Here is a 13,102-nt window from a genome sequence, read left to right on the forward strand (position 1 = left end):
AAATACTTACAATTAGGAAATACATGAGGAATAACATCATGAGTAAGTCTTCAAATTAGCAAGTGACCAAGAAATACACACTTTGCCAATTTCAGTTCAAATCAAAATACTTCATGATACAAGCATATTTTTAGCACTTTCACAAATAAATGAGTTCTTTGGAATAAGATTCTTCACTCGCTAATATTCTCATTTTTTTTTTCCTTGCAGTGTCAGAAACAGCCATTTCAAGATGACTTTTCCAACCCTCTAAACTGAAAGGGACACTTCACATGTAATCTCATATGAAGTTAGAGTCTGAAAAAAGGACAAACATCTTTTAAATATGAATCTTGGAAAAGTTGTGTCTGGTTTTTGTTTTTTTTTTTTTCCTTCACTTTAACAACTGTCTGAAATAACTACTGCACTAACCTGATGACACACTTATTTATTATATTTTCTTATGCCTGTTATTCACTTTCTGGCAGTAATACAACTTCATTTAGCAATAGTTTGGACCCCTCAGTAAGAGAATGTGTACATAGTAGCTCTCTAATCTTGCTGCCCAGCTGCTAAGACAGTCACATGAGTCACTTGCTGCCTTTAGAGCAACACACACCACTTGCTGAATTTAGAGACATTCTCTGTTTCTGCACTGGTCATACATGTAAATTGAGTAATACCCTATCCTAACTACATACAAAACGTTCTAGGTGTTTGTTTTTAGGTTTTTTATATTTACATCAGTGAGTCAAAGAAAATATTTTTTACTAACCCAGCTCTACAAAGTGATTTGTGTACCAATTTTCAGTGTGATCGCTCTCACGCCTGTTGGGCTAACTGCAGCAATCAGTTCAAATGTAAGTAACTTCATCTAATTGTTCAGTGAAAATCCAGCCCTGGAAGAATGAAGAACTCTGTCTGCCAGGACGATTCAGTATACAGCTTTGGAACAAAACACTTCACAACAATTCCCTCCTTATCAGTATTTTAAACCGTGACTGTTTGGAACACCACCATATTAAACAGTCTATTTAAAAACAATTTACATCAAGACTGGCATAGTCGCTTCCATGCAGCACCTTGGTCTACTAATACATACAACTTCTTGTGGGAAATACTTTATTTACTAACATAATCCCAAAGTGTTATGTGGGAAGTACTATCTCATGCTGTTTGGTGCAGTGCCTTACAGGAAAGCACAGTGAGGAGACAGTTCTTTGGACTATTGCTACATCGGCAGTGTAGGCCTGACGATGTTTCATTTTTCTCTGTATCACATAATACCTTCTTCCCATATTCTCCCTGTGTCTCATTACAGCACAGTTCTTTGCAGATGGTTATGTAGGGATGTGATCAAAGCCACAATGTATTGTGATCTGGCCATCCGTGTTTACTGACTACCAGAGTAACAAAACCCCAACAGAATCACTTCTAGGTACAAGGTTAATGCCACCAAACCTGAGGAGTCTTACATTGTTTGAAACACACCTCTACATTCTACAGTCATTCTACACACACTGCACATTCTAGAGTCCAAAAACACACTGGCACAGATTCCAAAAGACGTTTCAGCGGGCCTGAAGAAGAAAGCAGCGTATCAAACCTTAGCTAACTCTGTTAGTTTCAAGTATGGCCAAGCTTGCCTTAAAACAGACTTCTTGCCAGTAGGAAATCACAGTAGGCAATGTCCCAACTTGCCAGTCAGGCAGTAGCACATTTTCGAGTTAAATGTTCTAATCTGTCAGATAACATTAAATAGACCTCCATAACTAGCCAGAATAGAGTATAACATAGTAACAACTAACTAAACTTTCCACTCATGTTGCACCATTCTGAATTAGCATTTAAAAATAAATGAAAATTAACACTTCTATGCTGTTTCAGCAAATTTTGCACAGCAATTCAACTAAATACAAACAAATTCCTTGTATTGGTATTTATTACCTTAATTCTAGTCATTGGTGTACACAGAGCTAGTCAACATATAGGTAAATTTCAGGTTACCATACATATATCTACTGTTCTTAGAAGATTTTTAAGATTTCTGAAGTCAAAAGAAAAGACAGAACTCTGCTTTCCTGTTGCATTTTTTGCACTTTACAGAGTTTTCTGCCAAGTCAGTACTGCTGTTTCCCACGTCTGTGTGACTCTTTACTCAGCAACAGTATACAATTACAAACATTGAAAAGACAACTTCAGAAAACAAAGTGGCAGAGAAACATGGGGCAAGATTAGCAATTGAAACAACTAATCCAGATGAATCTCAGACTTTCCAATCCAGCTGGCATAAATTCATACTCTTTTGTCTTTTCCCTAATCACTATAGTCTTCTTTTCAAGTATTTGATTATCACAAAATAATATTCTCCATCAAAACTAGGAATTACTTCCCCCTCCCACTGCAAAAAAAATTTTGCATATGCCAGTTTTAATCAACAATTTTCCCCCAATAGCCAGAACTCCTTAGAGGAGGTCAAAACATGCTGACAATTCTTGGAAAAAAACAAAACTGCAGTTTGATAATGAAGGTATTATGCATTCTATATATTGAGGACATTTTTCCCCTTAAGAATTCAACTTCATGGGTATATTTCTAGGCTATCCTGGTATCTCTCAGATGGGCTCTTGTAAGAGGTAGCTGCTTAGAGTAAAAACATTGCCTACAGAGTGATGTATGATGGCTTAGCGGATTAGCATGTTAAAAACATAATCTCTTTTGACACAGCTATTTTTAAGTGTTCTTAAAAAAAAAATTACAAAATGTTAATTCTGTTTTCCAGTAAACATAACTTTTGATCTGCTGAGTCAGAGATGTTATGCATAAAAATCACAGCAGGAATACAATACTGTTTGTATTTTTTTGGAGGAAAAAGCATGAGCACAATTTTGTGCAAATAATAATAAGAAAAAAAAAATCACAGAGCAGAATTCAATTAAAGGCAAATCCACCAGAGGGAATCCGTAGTTCTAACAAAACAAAATACTTGTTTTCCTAGGTAATTTCCATATTTCTAGAAAGTCAACTCCAGAGCCATGTAACACCCACATACAGGTTTTATAATATGTACTTTAAACACTGGACTAAAATACTTTGTGCTACTGTGTCAGCACAGTATCACTTTTCTACTTATCACTTTTAATTCTGAATTCAACCCCCCCAAACCAACACTTGCTAACCTTAGAAAGCACTTTATCATGCACTATCTGAATGAGCTTTGTGTTTGTACAGCTTCCAGAAATCATCATGGAAGGTTCTGAATACCTAGGAATATCTAGGTTATGGATGAATGGAAACATAATGCAATTTTTTTCTTTGATCGAGTTATGATGCTTTTGTTATCAAAAACTACATTCTTCTAAATAATATACATTATGTATTATATTAACAAGTATATTAATATCCCAATATTCTCTTATTGAGGGATCCAAGCTATTGCTAAATGAATCTCTCATGACACACAAGTATAATTTACTTCAATGAAAAATATCACCGGATTAGTACAGAAGTTATTTTTCTTTGCTTTCAAGACAGTTTAATATTTTTTGAACATTTTAACTTCATTTGTGGTTACATTAATCACCCTTTCAAATTGACAGGCTTGTAAAATCATCCTAAAGTGTCCGTTTCTGAAACTGCAGGGAAAAAATTAAAATGCCAGTGAGTAAAGGTAGCATCTTATTCCAAATAAATAATACATTTTTTTAAAGCCAGAATTAAGCAGTTTCTTGTTCACACTTTAGAAACCAATCCTTCACTGCCGGTCTGCTCCTTCCACATTCAGGACACTGTGGTTCCATCATTAAGCAGCATCCCCTGCCGAGAAGCACATGACTCTACTGTTCCATGATGTACCCTCAATGACCACCAGCTTCTGAATGAAGCTACAAAAATACTGATTTTAACTTACTAGAAAAAAACTCTGAACAGCTTGCTTCTTGTCAACCTGAAAGACCATGCCTTTCACTGAGTGCCACCTGAAACACTCTCAAATGCATGTCACAATATTAAAAAAGAAAAAAAAGTCATAGGGAAATATCACTTGCTCCCCAAGAAGCACTTCATTTTTAACACAGATCTCTCACTCTGAGATGGGTTTATTATGCTGGCATTACAGACCATACAGTTACCACTATAGATTTACTAATGACCTACCTAGAATTTGATGGATGGAAATGGTGGTATTTGGAAAGCATGAAACAGAGGCTTCGTATCTCAGAGGTCCACAGTGAAAGGAATTGTTAGCATCCAACTAGATTCTAATAAGCTTTGCAAGAGGAATCTGGGCCATGCATTTTTACTATCTGTTTGTTCAATTTAATTTGTTTTCATTTATAGCAAAGCGCTGCTGAAAAGAAAAGGAGCCTTTCAAATAATCTGGTCAAGATCAGACAGGGACAAACATCTCCTTCTTCCACTTAGAAATTCTATAGTTCAGATCATTCAGTAGCTTTGCCAGCCACTGCAACATACTAAAAAAAAAATAAAAAATCAAGAAACAAACTTCCTAAAAAAGTGACAAATGCAAAAAGTAGAGGTTTAAGGATTAATTTCTTTACCCCCACATAACCAGTCTAAAAATACTCAAAGCAAGAAGACATAACACATGCTCTTTGGGTCAGAACTCTGCCATGCACTGGGAGTGAAGTAATTTTAACTACATTCTCTCTCAGATGTATCCCCAAACAAAAAAAAATCACATCACAGAATTACAAAGTTGCTAAGTAACAGTTAATTTATAAATTAATTCACAAAGGCAATATTATATTTGTCCAAGAGACCTCATAACCTTCCTACAAAGGCCTAAGTTACAAAAGTGTAACTAAATATTACAGAATTGTAAAATGGCTTGAAGTTGCAAGGTACCTTAAAGATCATCCAGTTCCATGGGCAGGGACACCTTTCACTGGAACAGGTTACTCAGAAACCCACCAAATCTGGCCTGGAACACTTCCAGGGATGGGACACCCAGACCTTCTCTGGGCAACCTGTTGTGGTGCCTCACCACCCTCACAGTAAAGAATTTCCTCCTAATGTCAAATCCAAACCTACCTTCTGGAAGTTTTTCTCCTTGTCTTATCACTACACACACTTATAAAAAGTCCCTCTCAAGAGGCTGTTGTCAGCCAAAATGGTGGCAAATTTTATATGTATTTGGGAAAGAAGAATTAACAAATTAGTTAAACTCTTCTTCAAACTACGAGTCTTACAATCCCAAAGCAAGAAATGGGATTTAAGTATACTTCACAGGACAGTTACAAGGCACTTGCAACCTGACAGCTAATTTCTGCCTGACTTTTAGCTTTTTTTGGTTAAGCAGCCTACATGAAACTTTCATGCTAAAACTACCTCCAGATACCAAAGTACCTTCTTTATGATGAAATTCAGATGCTTAACAGAAGGGATTATTTGACCTTCAACCAGAGTTTAACACCTAAAACTATGACATGAATAGGGGACATTTAGAGTATCTATTAAATCTTCAAGGCTTTGCTCACGAGAGACTTTATTGCTTGGTTCCTAATGAAAAATGGAACAAGCAGCACAATACTCAAGTTCTTATTCAGACAAAACCTCTAGGAAATTTAATCTGCTAATGAAGAATTATGGAGCTCATTTCAAGATAACTGAATATATTATCAGTTTCAAGGCTGCAACATAACTATGTGATTGGTATCATAAATTCCTATGATTTATATATTTTGAGAGGACTGGGGGGCAGTGATTTAAGTAACCAGAGCATCTTTTTGACCACACCTGTCTTCTCACTTGAGGACTGAAGAAAGATCCAGTCTCTTTTTATGATCAGTTGTTTTATTAGTCAAACTACAGAAAAACTGAAAATAATAACACATATTCAACCTGCCCAAACTAAAGTATCTTGCTACTCCAATGAAACAGACAAGCAATCAATGTAGTTAAAAATGCTTAAATGCACTCTCCTTTCAGTACAAATATTTAAGTATAATGAAGAGCAAGAAGTTTGTTTTACATGATGCATAGATAAAAACTATACTAGAAACTGATGTATTTTTCAAGATGGACTTAACTTACTTGTTTTCAAATATTCTGAAGTGGCCAAGTTTTCAAGGGTGAAATAATATACTACAGGGGAGACCTCTAAAACCAGTAGTTTTTTTTTCCCCAAGAAATTTATTTCACAGTTTAACATTTCTGAAAGTATAATCTAGATTTCTGTTTGCCTTCTACAGCAATTGATTCTAGGAGTGCATTTGAGTATTTCTTATGATAAACAGTGATAGCATATATTTGACTAATGCTAGAAGACCTGACATCTTTTTCTTATAGATTAGTTTAATATTCATCCAGTTAGGGACTATTCCCATCACCCAAACACCATCATGATTAAGTTTCCTGTGCTACTCTGCACTCAGTTTTTCTACTTGTAGCATCACCAGCTCAAGTTAATTTCACAGTATTCCTTGGGACAACTTTTGTAGTACAAAAATTATCAATACCTAAACTTAAAGGGACACAAACTGATTCTGAGAGAACAAAAGAGTTTTAAACAAGTTAAATAAGTGCTTTTCTGAAAGGGTTCAGAAAAGAGTGTATCCAAAAGAAAAGGATACACTCAGGCAGCTAATACAAAAAACCCTTTAAAATTATAACTGGGAAAACATTACATTTTACAAGTAATGAGAAATTAAACAAATTTGATATAAATATTTCACATACACTTTTTAAAGCAATTTCAACACATACTAAAACCAGCCTGAATAATTAGGATAATTAGCATATTAGGGTTCTTAGTTAACTTTTTAAGTAAAAAATAATGTAACTTTGTTGTTTAGGAATAGAGCTGATTTCATTGTACTGGTATGCTTATAACTGTACTTAAACACCATTTAAAATAGCATGTAGCAACACCATCCTTTGACAGATGCAATAATATTTTTATTACTTTTTCTGAAACTGATTAAAATATAGCCATAAGCGATATGTTTGTGCTGGAGCATAATTAGGAGTGGTTCAGACCGAGCACAATCTTAGTATTCAAAAGAATAAAATAAAACTTCAAATCACAGATTAAAAAAAAAACTAAAGATTTAAATAATTGGCATTTATGTCTAAGCTCTTCCCTAAGCTAGGTGGCTCAATCATTTCTAGCGTCCTAGGTGAAACCAATTACGTATGTATTGACCACAGTAGCTTCCAGTGAACCAAGTAAGTCTGAACATATTGTGTTTAGCTTTTAAACAGAACACGAAACTCTGACGCTATTTCATATTTGTTTTATTTTACTTTAATACTCTTCTTAAAGTACTTGTGAAGAGAAGAGCACCAGTAACTGATAGCAAGTAGCTAGCACCATAAATTTACACCTTTGTAGTGTATCGTCTTATGAAAATACAAGAATAGCTGCAGGCAATTTCTACTTTTATATATTTATATTTTATCTATGCTTGCATGTGATAAATGCAGTATTACCAAGCCTTGCATGTAGGCAGCTGCAGTAAATGCAAAATAGTATAAATGAAAATTCCACACGTGACAGTAAGAGTTTGAAGAAACTTAACATTTACAAACTTGTAAATGTTTTATTACTAACTATACTGGCTTGATTGAAATTTAATAGCAAGCTGCCAGAATCTCTCTTTCTGCCTTTCCTTCAAAAAGATTTCTTTTAAAAAAATATTCCTATACCACAATTGATTCAAAAGACATGATGCTGTCCCTAAATGTCTCCTTAACACGCATGCATGTCTGTATCCATCCTACATATTAATGTAACATTCATGATAAATACATACACCACACAGTAAATAGTTTTATTAGAAGTGACAAGCACTTGAGACAGTAAAATCTGATTTGCGTACACAGGGTCTTTCTGCTGCTCAAACACGTTGTATAGTGAGATCTCATTAATTCAGAATCAGATGATCTGCAGGGTTTTTTTAGAAAACTCGTGCACTAGCAAATCTGATACCCCGTAGGACTCAAGTACATAATACATGAAGAGGGAAGCTAAGTTTTCTGACACCCTCCTTCCTTTTTGGTTATTTGGCAATTCATAGTAAAAGTGCATAAGGCAAAATCAGCAATCTACATCTTATTTCATAAGAAATACTTTACACTTGCAGACTGCCAGATCTGATGTGACTCACAACCATAAAGAAAAGCTTTTAGGGTTACAGATACAGTGTCAGGCTACTGGTAAATTACCTGTACAATACATAAGTAAATCTTCATGCAATCTGTATGGCTAAATTATATCAAATAGAGTATTATTACAGCAATATGGAAGAGATTATTATTAGTTATCCTAACCTAAGTGAAAAAACAACTTTGACAAATAATTCCCTTTAAACACTTTCTAATCTGATTTCTAGGGATATTTTCCTTGAGAGAGGAATTTAGCACATTAAGTGCAAAAGAAGATTATAGCAATTCAGTTTACTGTAACAGACACTTTTTGCATTTTTCAAAGTTTCTTTACATAGTTATTTCTTAATTGCATCTGATGGCAATTCTTAGGTTTTACTTTCCTGACTCCCAGCTGACTTTCTCAAATCTGATTTGAGCTATTTTACTTCAGAGTTTTGAGTTACATACTTTGTAGTATGCATTATAGCCACACTTGTCTGCATTCGTTTTTTTTTTATCTCACTTTTTGGTTTTAATAGTTCAGACCTTTGGGGTTTTCTTTCTCTCTTTCCTTTCCTCTAAACAAATACCTGTTGGGCCACATTTTATTTTCTTTGTGCCCCACCATAAGTCTATAAAAACCAACAGGGTTGGTCATGAATAGAATAGCCCATCACTCTGGCCATGTATTTTAATGTATTTGACAAGGTATCTCTACACTCTGGACAGACAATGAACCAGGAAGGGGAGAGAAAAAGGTTACAGAGAAGGCTATAACAGAAAGTGATTTATTCCTTCAACATGAGAATAACTATATATCCTTTCCTACTCTTCACTGTCAAGTATGTACTTATACAGTCATCTCAAACCCCTGAAATAAATGGTGGTTAATTTTAACACCATGATCCTACAGTAACCGTTTGCTAGACATGCAGGGTCCATTTAAATATTACAAATTTTATTACATCCTATGAGAAGGCCCCATCCTTTAAAACTGCTAGCACACAACTACTCTTAAAAGCATGTTGTATCTTTTCAAAAGTCAAAAAACTCCTGCTACTTCTACTAATTTCTGCTGTTTGCCCTAGGATGAGACAATAACAGGTGAAGGCTGATAGAGATGTAGATAGATAAACACTTTAACAACACAAACTGAATAAAAATAAAACTGAATCTGCAGTAATGGTGACCAGTTCTGTTTAATATTAGGTTTTCTGAAATTGCATACAATTAGGATCTTTTGCATTTGATATTTTGTGCACAACTGTTTATTTAAAATGCATTAGTAACTGAAATCTATGCAATTTCAGATAAATGTTCACTATATTCCTTGACAACTGAAAAAAAAAGAAGCATCTGTGTAAGTGATTACACTGAGAGTTAATCAATATTTTACAGTGAAGTTATGAGATCACACAATTTAAAAATCAATATAAATTGAATTAAATTCTAGATGTATTTTTTTTTTAATTAGAGGAAAAATACACAATTGTCTATTATCAAAATGTCCATATAACTGCAAAAAAAACACCCCTATGCTTCAGAAATTTAAACATTTTATATTTGATCAATACAAATGTTACTTTGTTCTAATATTTGAATTATTTTTAAATAGTTTTTTAAGGCTACCTAAACATTTGGTAATTAGTTAAAGATGCTTAGCAATTCAGTGGATAAATACTGCACATTTCTTTCAAAAGCTCTGCAAGCTAAATCCTTACTAGTAGCAGATATTTGGAGAATAACTCCTTGAAAGCAAGTTCTCTGTCACTTCAGTGGTGGTCATTACTAGCTACTTTTAAGTCTATACTGATTTGAGAATGGTCTAATTACTTGAACAGATTTAATGTTTTCCAGAATATTTCTGCTTGGCAAACATATAAATTTGTTCAAGAACCCTATCAATAAGTATTTGTTCACAAAATCTGGTTTTAACAACATAAGGGGTTACAGAAAGAAAATTTTAAAAAATTATGGTTTAGACTCTGAAGTAAAAACATCTATTTTACAAAATAACCTTGAACAGTTACAAACAGCAGTTTATTTAGAACATGAGTAGTACCCTCTTTAACTCATTAATTTTAAAACATATGCAATACCCTTAAAGGAGGAGACTTTAGGGCACCATTTTGACTAACCAGCTGCAGAGATGGACAACCATTAAAAGTGGCTGCACTTTGTACGCAGTGCCTTTTGGAATTACACAAACTTATTAAAGCTTTCTTAATTTAAATCTTTAAAGTCCTACATTGGAAACTAATTTTTCAGGATAATTACTAAATTAAAATTACACACCATGAGACACATTTGAGCTAAGCATTCAAGGAAAGCTGAATGCATGTCACTTTAGATTCCTGTATTTCCTTTACTGTTGTAGAATACTGCAGTTATTAATTTGTAAACATTATTGAATGGGGTTGCTAAGTCTCTAAGAAGAATTTAATACATTTACACCTCTCCAGTTTACCTAGAAAAAGTAGGATAACTTTATCAACAACAGCCCATAGTATTTGTTTCCTCTGGTGTTTTAATTTTAAAAAATCTTGAATAAATCAAACTACATCATGTATGGAATCAGACCAATACATAATACATAATATTATCTTAACTCTTAGAACTAAGGAAACTTTGAAAGTTACTTTGTGTTTTTATTAAAAAGAACACTTCATCACTGTAAGATGAATTCTGTTTTCTACAAAAAAGTAAGTTTGTAATAAAATAATCCTAAACAACATTTTTTTCTGCTATTATTATCTCCATTTGGATTATACCTTAAAATTAATTCCAGTTTAGAAGAGTATCAAATTCTGAGAGAACACCCTTTCCTCTTTCTCCACCCTAAATCCTGAATTTTTTACTATGGTTGGATGCACCGAATTTACTTTGTGATACATAGCTGTAAGTCAAGAAAGATACTCCACAGCTTTGCTTCTTTCACATTGCTATTACCAGTGTCTATACCTATTTTCAGCATTTAAATATTAATGAATAAAAAGCTCCAAATTAGGTAAAAATGTAGTGATGTGTTAAACACTTCATACTGATGGTCACAGACACAGCATTTGAACAGTTCTCAATACCATTAACTAGTTTATTTAAGTTAGTTCTGCACATCTACTACCATCTGTCTATCTACCCTGGCACATTAAAACTACCAACATATGGTGAACTGCTATTAATTTATCAAATTTCTATGCATTCCAGGGTAATGTTACTTCAGTCAATAAAAATAATAGATCAATTTTAGAAATATTCAGAAAGGAACTTTTAAGTCTGAATTCTTACTAACTATAAAAGAGATCTCTAAACCATAAAAGGCAGTTTTGGAAAAACATTCAATACCATTCCTTTATACAAAATGATTAATCTTTCTTCCTTAATGACCCTGTTTTCTGCCCTAAGAGTAGTTAATGCGATTTAATTTTCACATCTGTGAGTCACTGGAAAACTTTGAGATTTCTTCCCAAATCTTTAACCACAAAGGCTATCCTAGGCAACAAGTTTCTTTGGTCACACTTGCAGAAAGGGTACAGATCATTTGCAAGCACATGCTATTCAATGCAGAGGGCTATCACAACTCATACTCAACTTCCACAAATACACAGAACACATGTGCTGCAATAGCCTCCCTCCACATTCAGTACCCCATCTTCCCTCTCAAGAATCACATACCTGTATTAAACTTTCAATCTAGAACTAAATACAAAGACTCCAAAAACAAAGCAAGTGCAAAGGAAACACTGCAACTCCTCATAAAGGTATCAAATTGCCATGTTAAGAGGCGATGCTAATTTTTTTAAATAAGATATTCAAAAATAAAATTAAAATACATAGGAGACAATAGGGACAAGCAAAGCATTTCACATCATCACAGTTAAACATTTACAAGCTAAAAATTAAGGAAAAAAACAGTACCAGCCAGAACCCATGCTAAAAGCATGCACGCGTACAAACATGCGCACATATACATGACACTAGACCACGGTTAGGATGGCTTTTCTTTCCGTATATAAAGCCAGAGGCAATTCTTCCAAGTGATGTTATAACTACACAGCTAAGGTGTACTTGTAAAGAGCCTCTACTTTGGCCAATTAAAACCTACAGTTATTTTTCACTGTTTTCAAAACCTTTGGGGATGGTTTAGGAGATTTAGGTATAGAATAAACTTTTGAACAAACTCAAGTGTTCCAAATAAAACTGAAAGCATTCAAAGTAAAAATAACACACTTCACAACTTTCACAAAATGTCTGTGAAATTGCCCTACACACAGGGAATTCATCTCCTCCCACAGAATTCACAGCTAGCCGAACAGCACTAGATCTTAATATTAAACAACCTAAGACTATTTCATTTCTGCAACATACATTCCAAAAAACACTCTCCAAAACACGGCATTTTAATTAACACACCAAGAAAACTCCCCTGAAGACCTGCTACACACAAAAGAATTGCTTTGATCCCAACGATTCTGCACATTTCCCCCTGTTATCCTTCCTTAATTTATCAGACTAGGGCCGATTTGATACCTCTCCATTAAAAAAAAAAACAACGAACCATCCCTCTGCTAGAGGCAGAGGTGCTGCAGAGGTGATGATAACCCTAGGAAAAGAGAAGCTGTCTCTTTAAAATGCCCTGCTATGTCCCTGATCCCACGTGGAACCAACATCAGCAGCACTTTCGCATTAACTTCAATGTGAGGAGAGATGAGGCATCATTATTTCATATAAATAAAACGAGGAGACTGCAGAATACATTCTTTGTAGGAGACAAACAGGTGAACTGAACGTGCCAGGGAAATCAGCAACCACCCGCAGGAGAGGTGCCCTGCCCCAGAGCCCTCTCTGCTCTCCCTATGGAGCATTAGCTCAACCCCACACCACTCTGAGGAATCCAGTTTAAATAGAGAAGTGAGCCACCAAGAAAACTTGAAATTCAAAGGCAACGAAAATGCACTTTATAAACCGGAAAGGTTTACTCTTTGCCTCACACATCCTAATTAGATCAGGAAAGTGA

General features: G+C 34.5%; 1 protein-coding gene across 1 annotated transcript in view; it reads right to left on the reverse strand.

Moving 5' to 3' along the window:
• The window catches only part of PLAG1 (PLAG1 zinc finger), a 51,329-nt gene that overhangs the window by 37,255 nt on the left and 972 nt on the right, over positions 1-13,102 (reverse strand). The window lies entirely within an intron of this gene.

Source organism: Parus major, chromosome 2 (assembly GCF_001522545.3).
Source record: "Parus major isolate Abel chromosome 2, Parus_major1.1, whole genome shotgun sequence".
NCBI classification, from domain to species: Eukaryota; Metazoa; Chordata; class Aves; order Passeriformes; family Paridae; genus Parus; species Parus major.